We start from the raw sequence: 9,604 nt of genomic DNA on the forward strand, positions 1-9,604 counted from the left end.
GCTATCAGTCTGAATTATCACATTGTCATAACTTCACTCCAAAAGAAGTGATAATCCATCCATAATGCCCCACAACTCAGTCTCAATAACAAAACAAAATCCCAAATACCGATTATAACTTGGGATCTATTTTTCATTTCGATCCTGCAAAACTCCCCAACTTATTGACAAAGCATGCAAAATCTTCTAAACCCCAAATGCAACAAATTAAAGATATGATGACCATTTTGTAATCAATCCATTCCTTAGATTATCATTATCCTTTTTCACTCTTTCCTCCAAGGGCTACAACAATGGAAGGACCTTTTTTCCAAACTCCCCTTTTTTGACTCTAAAATCATTTTTTTTCACCTTTTAGCCGCTACCAAATTCTCAATAACCAACCAAGTGAGCCTTGACTTTAAACAAATTGATATTTTTTTTAATTTAATCTTTTAAAATAGTAAAATTATATTTTAATTCTCGTAAAAACATACAATTTAATTATCATCCTCGGATCAAATATACATGTGGGTCTAGTGTGAAAACCAAGTTGGGAAGATGGAATAAATAATGTTGTGGCAAAAGGGAATGGGTCCAAGCCCAAAAATGACAAGGTTTTTTAACCTCATATAATTGCACCTTTCAACTTTTTTATTTCACTCATTGGAAACCCTTTTCTCTGTTCTTATGAACTTTATTCTTTAAATTACAAGCATCCATTTCTTTAATCTTGCAAGTTGAAAACTTAATAATTAATGGTGAGACTTATAATTGAATTTTGCAATGGACTTTTACCACTTACCAAGATTCCCTATATCTTCCTAATCATTGCCCATACTTGGGTTCATGAATTTTTCTACTGGTTTTTTCTTCTTCTTGAGACATGGAAGATGACTTTGTTAAGACTTTAACATAGAAATTTGGGGTTAGGGTTTGTAAGTGAGTAGGTAAAACAAAAGCATGTGTGGTTGGAGCTGAGGCATACAGTTCCCAAATTGTTGAAGGTGACACAACAGTTGGGACAACCCAGAAATATTATGTTACCAGTCTACCAGTTTGGTAGAAACAATGATAACATATTTGAACCCATAGATCAAATCATTTATACTTTGTACTTTAGCAGAATAAGTTGTGTGAGTTCCATTATTACAAAAAAAGAAGAACAGATGACAGGACAGAGAAGATATATGTTCCATTTGGACATTATCTTAGATCAATGTACCAAATTGAAATAGATGAGATAGAACCCAAGCAATGCAACTGGATCCGTGGACCAGATAATGGGCTAAATCCTAAACCATTGATGGAGCCACCCTTCTGTTCTATTCTAAAGGAATTTCCATGAAGAAAAGTTAAAATATCCTGCGGACGATGGGCCAAAGATAAGACCGGAATTCCTTATTTATCTCCTTTCTGTTTTCTTTTATATAGAATTTAATTTATTAATAATTTTAGGATAAATATGAAAATTATAAATAAATTTGGGTTAAATTTAAAATTTTTGTGTTTTTATATACATCAAATTTTAATTTAATTTAATCTAATCTAATTTTTTCGTATCACTAATACTATTATCTATGTAAGGCTCTTTTCCATTAAGTACCGTGAAAAATAATAATTTAGTATTTTAATAAAGTAAAAGATAAATTAATAAAATTGTGTCATGTAAACACAAACTAACAATGTTAGTGTAGTTGAAATTGTAAAGTTGAGATGTTAAAAGATTATAATGTTTCGGGTTTGAATCTCATCATGTGCAAATATTTTTCTGGACTTTTACGAAAAGAAAAAACTGACATCAAAATAATATCTATTGCTTTGTAAAAATAAAGGGCTTTTTGTAACTTTACGACTAAGTTGGAATCCAGTTGACGGCTGATACAAACTGTGACAGTCCTAATTTGACCCTAGTCGGGAAGTGGTTTCGAGACCACAAAATTGAGTCACAAAAATAATTAAATGTTATATTCTGTGATTATTACATGTGAAAGTGTATGTGTGAAAATTTCATGCTTTGATTTTGTTATTTAAATGTGAAATTAATTAAAAAGGACTTATGTGAAAAATATTGAAATTGTGATAGATAGAAGTGTAGTGGTCAAATATTGCATGGCTTAAAATATGGGGATTTGCATGTCAAATTCCCCATTTTTAAGTAAGTGGCCGGCCATGTTGATGGTGGAATAGCCATATATGCCTTACATATTAATATTATAATAGTTAATGGGTAAGGTGAATGAATTAAAAAAAAAAGAAAAGAAAAAGGGACCATACATCCTTGCCTGTTCTTGCCGAATGTGGGAAAAAGAAAGAGGAAAGATATTTTGAGGATTTCGACCAAGGAGAAAACTCAGAATCTAAGGTAGAAAAAAAAGGGCTCTTTGATATTTGGCCTTGGTGATTCTAATTGAAGGTATGTTTAATTTTATTTCTTGATAATTTATGTGAAATTGAGTTAATTACTAAGCTCCTTTTATAGCCCATGACTCAATTTTTGTTATTGGTTTGAAGTGATGCATTCGGGTATGGGTTGTAGAGTGTCTTGGTCGGTGTTTTGATATTTTTGTGATAAGGCATGAAGATGGTTGATTTTGAGTGTTTAATAAAAAGGATTGGATGTGAATGTGTGTGAAATAGCAAATGATGAGTCTCGGTAACTTCATGAAGTGTTCGGCTATTGTGTTTATGTGAATATATATATGCTGAATGTAGTCCTGGATAAGTAAATTTTGATGTATTAGATTGGTAACACGGTTATGCCGATTGTGAAAATATGATAAAGGTGCCAAGAAATATTTGTAAAGATGTATAGTGCCGAATGTGTTCATGAATGAATAAGTTATGTGGGTTGTTTAAATGAAAGGAATGGATAAGTTAAGGTATAATTGAGCATGATGTATTGTATTGAGATTATGGGTAAGTGAAAGTATAGATATGTGATGAAATTGATTGGTGATATACATGTTTAAATAATATGAATGCAAGGTATGTGTGAAAGAGTGAATTGGTAATAAATCTGCTTGGGACAGCAGCAGTAATGTGATTTTGGAAAATCACCATAAATTGTGGGAGATGATTTAGAAGCTGAATAAATTATGTAATTAAAGCTTAATGAGCCTAGTTTCTTATAAAAGAAACCGTGAAAGCAAATGAATTTCTGATAATGAGATCTTTGAAGTGGTGTGGGATAGAGTCAAATGACTCCGGGGTCCCCTATTCCTTTTATTTAGAAAATCATTATAATTTGTACAAAAATGGTTATAAGATAAAGTTTATATGCTTAGACTCCTTAATGATTCTAGTTTCAAATGAAATCAACGAGAACATATTTTGAATTCTGTACAATGAGAAATTTGATTTGTAGTGAAGAGTGGTCAGATTAGTCAAATAGTGAAACAGGGGAAACTTTAAGAAAAATCTGGTATTGATTGGCTAAACCAAAAATTCTGAAAATTTTATGCATAGAATGTATATGAGTCTATTTTCAGGGAAAATTAACGAAAATTGATTTGGAGTTTCGTAGCTCCAGTTATAAATGATTTAGTGACTGTTGCTCAGGAAGAAAGCTTGCAGTGAAATTATGATTATGTGGTAAACATTGACAAAAATTTGTTAATGAGTTGCTTATTGATTTCTTATAAGCTTACTGTGATCTGTATGTGTGAAAGTCGAATATATATATATTATATTCTGAAAGTGATGCTTGAATAGTCTAATAATGACTAAGTTTAAAATTGTTGAATTTAAGCTCAAGAGCATAGAGAGGCAAATTCGGATAAGGGAAAAGAGAAAGTAATCGAATAGCCGTTGTAATCGTTCGGTAACATTCGAGGTAAGTTCTTAAGTGTTTAAGCTTGATTCCATTTTATATGCCTAAGAGTTAAATTAATATGACAAAGAGAATGTAAATTTTATTTAGTTAATGTGCCGAATATGTAATGATTTAAGGCTATAAGCCGATTATGGCTATTATGCTTAAGTTGAATTGGACTTGGAAATTTGATGCACTAAATGAGTGTTACAATGAATAAACTATGCCGTATATGTGTTGGTAGAGATATCACGATTCGTGATTATTAAATATCTAAAGGAAACCATGACGTGTATAAAATTATTATTATTAGTCCTTTGTGGTAGCCGAATATGGCTTGGCACTAAAGTGATTAATTGTGAACTTCGATGAGGTGAACTATTAAAAGTGTGGTGTTATAAGACTATGGGCTAATACGATATGTGGATTCGTTCCGTAAAGTAAATTATTTAGGTACGAACAACCTAATTATGTACATGTGAATTAAATGAAAATGATGATTGATGTGAATCGAACCTATAAGAAATGGTTTCATGTTTAGGTTCAACTATGAGACCTTGTGTTAAATCGACAATTGAATCCATTCAATACATTAAGTTGGCCAAGTATGCGATATGTACTTATGCATGTTAAATTGATTGGAATTGAATCATGAATGTGAATTGAGAAGCATAGGTAAAAATGTTGTATATGTGAGTAAGGGTAAAACCATCGTAAATTATCGATAAGGATGGGCTATGTGCGGAACCATCTTATAATTGCTAATTTGAAAGGTTGTGTGCGAATCAGTGAGCAATATGTATATATTAGATGAATTGTGACCTTTTGGTTCTACTTGAATTAAGTATGAATGGTGAAATGGATATGTGATATTTATGTATGACTTTTGAACCGAAATGTAAATGATGGTGTTCATATGAAGCTTATATCCGATTGCAGTAAATGACTACTAATGTGATATGTTGAATGAGATGTGTTAATAGATGATTAAATATGCATGATATTTGATGTGTATCCGGGTTAAATCCCGCAGGCCTAGTGCCGGTATTATATCTGAGTTTAAAGTCCCGTAGGTTTCGTGCTGGTGTTATGTTCGAGTTTTATACCTCGCAGGCCAAGTGTTAGTGAATTTGATAAAGTATATGACTACGAGATCCTACGCTATGATGATAAATTGAACTCCTATTACACATTAAGTGATTCAGGTATGTGATATATATTATATGCGAGATTGATTTGACGGGAATTAAGAATGTGTAATGAGTAACATAAGAAAAGATGTTGTAAATTCATATGTATATTTGTATATGTGTGTATTCAGTTATTATGCAAAGTTACAAGATAGTTTTCGATATGCCATTTAACTATGAATTTTGAAAGTAAGTGTGGGTAAGAAATGATACACTAGTGAAATTTGAAAAAATTAAAGTTAATCCGAAAGCTTGTAAATACTATGTTTATATGAGTTTGAGTATAAACGGAGTAAAATGATATGTGTTTGTGCATAATCAGTCAAATAGTATTGTACTCAGAAAGTGTTATGTGATTTCGAGTATTTGGTTTGTTTTTAAGTTCAACTGTTTAAATTGCTTAAGACTTACTAAGCTTATGAAAGCTTACTTTGAATGTTTTGTTTCTCTGTTTATTTTTGTAGATCGTTGACTCTTACTATTAGCTCGGGGATCGTCAGTACTTCTTCACGCTATCTACTATTGTAGTAATCATGTGATTTGGACTTAGCTTATGGCATGTATAGGATAAACTATAAGTAGAATGATATTTTGACTATTGTATATAAGCCATGCGAATATGGCATCTTATGGAAGTTTACTTTTATAAGTTTTAAATTCGATCTTTGTTTGTGTCTATTAGTTATATAAATAAATGATCTTTTATTTAAGAAAAGGTTCAAAATTTTACTGTTCTGATCCGATTCTTAAATTCTGTTAACGCCTCGTCCTATTCCGGCGACAGTTACGGGATAGGGGTGTTACACAAACTCGATTAAAATATTAAATACGATACTAGATTATGACACACCTACCCATGTGGGTGAAAAACACAATAATGTAACAAATATACTTTTACAAAATTAATATAAATAAAAAATGAAACTTTGGTTTGATGGAAAAGTATAAATGTTGAAAATATAGAGTTTTGGGTTCCAACTTTATTACATGTATAGGTTTTGTTTTTTTGTTTTTTTTTTGGTAAAAGATATAAAATGACAAGAACATACTCAAAATAATACAAATTTGACACCAATTCCGTCAAGTGTTACGAAGGAGGGATCCACAAAGTAACTTTACACCCTTAATATCTTTTTATACAATTAATATTTTGACAATCCAACTATCATATTTTATATTCCATTCATATGGATCACGTATGTCAAATTTGAGTAAATTAAAATTTTCTTACTAGTTTTATGTAAGCCGCTTTCAATCGTTTAATATATATACATATATAGTATTTTAGATCTCTATGATAAAGATATCAGTTCAGTTCGAAATTTACATGCATGACATATATAATTATATTGATAAATTCAACGTTTGAATTGTTAAAATTTTAATTGTATAAAAATATACAAAATTACACCATTATGTAAGTGGATCCCTCCCCATATCTATATATCCATACTATATATTAAGGGGCTAACTAAGTTGGTGTCACCCTTCAATTGGTCCACAACTTAGTTAAGAAATTACCAAAAGTTTATTTATTTTACAAAGTAACAAATACTATTTTGAGGGTGTTTATGTCTTCTTATATTTTGATAAATCTGTAGTATACATTAAGGGATTGACTGGATTGGTGTCAGTCTTTACTCTGGTCTCAACTCAATTAGGAAATTACCAAAAATTCATTTATTTTATAAAGTAATAAATATTATTTTGAGATCATTTATATCTTTTTATATTTTGAAAATTTCAGAAATATTATATATATATATATAAGAATCATAAGATTTAAAGCCGTGATATCGTGTTTTTCATTATATCAACTTTGCCATTTCAACCAAAACTACTTTTATTTTTATAATAATATTTTATAAATTTGTTACATAAATATTTTCACCCACATCATTGGTGCAACAAAATCTAGTTATATTTAAGCCTCTAACTGAGTTAGTGTCACGAGTCAATCGAACACCAACTCAATAGGAAAATGATTAAATTTTTTTTCATAGTAACAAAATATTTCTATAATGTTGTTTTTTTTTTCTTTTATATTTTTATATAAAATCTATAAAAATAAATTTAAATCCAAAATAAAATTTAAAACATATTTACACCTGATCAAACTTAACTTACTAGGATTTTCAAATCCTCAACTTTACGATTTCAACCAAATCTTATTTATTTTTTACATAATTTTTTTTATCCATGAGCCATATCTTTTAAATAATTAGTTTTAGTTTAATTTTGTAAAATATCTTATAATTTATTTACTAACACAATTTTAGTATATATAATATATATTGAGGTAATGTGTGCTGAATGAGTTGAGTGGCACTCAACAGTGTTCATTACAGACTGCCATTCAGGTAGTGAGATTATTTGTTATATTTGATTTGATAATTTAATAAAAAAAATCTTTGGATTAGTTAATGTGTTGTCATTTTGAAGATATTATGGTCTATATATGAAAACCAATCCTTGGCTATTGAAGATTGGGATTGGATTTGAGTGGATCAATTCAATCCTTGAAATGTGAAAATTCGATCGAGATTGTATTGCTGCTTTTTGGAGATCATATCTTCGATTGATTATGCTTTAAATGCTTATGTTGTAATAGCTATTTTCAAGGAGTTGCTTTGTATTCGCTTAAATTCTATGTTAGCAAACCCGAATTTGATATGTACTTTGAGACTTGTTTAGGTTATGTAATGAAAGCTTATTGAAAGCACTTGTATATGTTCATTGAGGAACTATTTTGTTAGTAAGTGCAAATTGAATTATAAACATCCAGCGTTTATTGTTCAAGTTCTCAAGGAGAGGATTTGGAGGTGAGTGTTCTAATTTTTAAATATAAATGTGAGATCTTTTTATTTAGGGAGTGATAAAGTGCACATCATTTGTTATATTTGTGATTAAAGATAATGTAATTACTCACTGAGCTAGACTCCGTAAACGTAGAGAAACCGAATTGCGTATATAAACTTTTAGTGTTCTAACTTTCATTATACATATATAAAATATAATTAACATTTGCAATCTTTATCTAATTTATTAAAAATAAATAGATACTTTGAAAGGGTAAAAATATAATTCTAAAATGTGAGGTTGGATCAAGTGGAAGAAGCATATACCAAAACTATCCTGCTCCATCACTCACCTCCAATTTTTTTATTTTTATTTTTTGGATTTCATTCGAAGTGAATCAATGCAAAATCTATCAATAGGTTGAGTTTGATATCATTAATTTATTCATCCTAAATGATTATAAAGTGGTACAATTTTATCAATTTTTTAAATAATTTTATTATAAATTATGATATTATATCTGTTATTTTATATATACAATATTTAGAATTATTTTTAGCTCATCCTCAACTCATAAATAAAAAGATAATATACTTCTACACGCTCGAACACAGTCTTTCTATAATAACAATAATATCAATACCAATCGAGTTAAGACTCAATCTACTATTTTATTCCTTTTTAAATGAGAAAAAAGAAAAAGAAAACAATATATACTTTGACAACTACACAACGTATCCCATCAAAAGAAAAAGAAAAATATACAACGTAGACATAAAAATTGAATATATACATATGAAAAAGGGTATGGAATATAATTAAAGAAAATGGGAATGGACCATCTTCATTTCTTTTAGCAGCAACACATGAATTGAGATGGTGACGAGACCAGATAATATTTAAAAGGAAGTCAAGGTGACACGTACGTACTATAGTACTTCAATATCATACCAAAAATATTTAAAATTATAGATATATAATCTTAATGCCTATTTATATATTGGGTTATCTGAAGTGTGATGACTTATTTAAAATGTGAGATGATTTAGATATAAGTACGAGGATAAAAAAATAGGATTAAGTAAAATAATAGAAGTAGACTTATAATAAATTTAAGTTAATCAACATGTGAGTAAGTTTGGAAAAAATTTAGGTATGTATTTTAGGTCAGGTTAGATCTGGACAAACCTAAATATAATAATATGTCACATAGATTCGGCTTAGCTGATAAACACCTTTAGTCATAAGTCATAACCCAAATAATAATAGTTAAATTTGCTAGGTCAAATTCCCATACTATGTATAACTTATAGATTTAGTCTTTGTTCTCTAATCAAATAATTTTTAGTTTCTACACTTTTCAATTTTTAAAATTTTAATCTTAACTCAAACGAGTAATTGTTAAATCTATTAGCTAAAATGATGTGTATTTTTTTTTCCTTTGTGAATATTACGTGGATATATCAAGTTGGCGTGGCATTCCCCATACCATAAAACATTTTTTATATAAGATTTTAAAAATAGTAAAATTTAGCTTTATGAATTTAATAACACTATTTAATCAGGATTAAATTTCAAAAATAAAATTAAAAAGTACAATAATTAAAAACAATTAAATTAAAGTATAGAAATTAAGTACACACTGATATATAGTGCAAGGACTAACATCAAATTTTGACGTATGAAATTTCTTTTGATATACTGTTATTGAAATATTTTAGATTTTACAATCAAGTATTAAAAAGAGGCACGTATCCCATTTAGAGTAAAATAAAACATAAGTATATTATATATTAAAAATAAAACACATGACAAAATCAAT

The 9,604-nt window shown here is 28.9% G+C and overlaps 1 long non-coding RNA gene across 1 annotated transcript; it reads left to right on the plus strand.

Moving 5' to 3' along the window:
* The first annotated feature begins 2,203 nt into the window (after window positions 1-2,203).
* Window positions 2,204-5,673, plus strand: LOC107911426 (uncharacterized). Its single transcript, XR_001687880.2, has 3 exons — window positions 2,204-2,395; window positions 3,731-3,814; window positions 5,448-5,673. It is a non-coding gene; the product is annotated as an uncharacterized lncRNA (long non-coding RNA).
* Window positions 5,674-9,604: the final 3,931 nt, after the last annotated feature.

This window comes from Gossypium hirsutum, chromosome A13 (assembly GCF_007990345.1).
Source record: "Gossypium hirsutum isolate 1008001.06 chromosome A13, Gossypium_hirsutum_v2.1, whole genome shotgun sequence".
Lineage (NCBI taxonomy): Eukaryota > Viridiplantae > Streptophyta > Magnoliopsida > Malvales > Malvaceae > Gossypium > Gossypium hirsutum.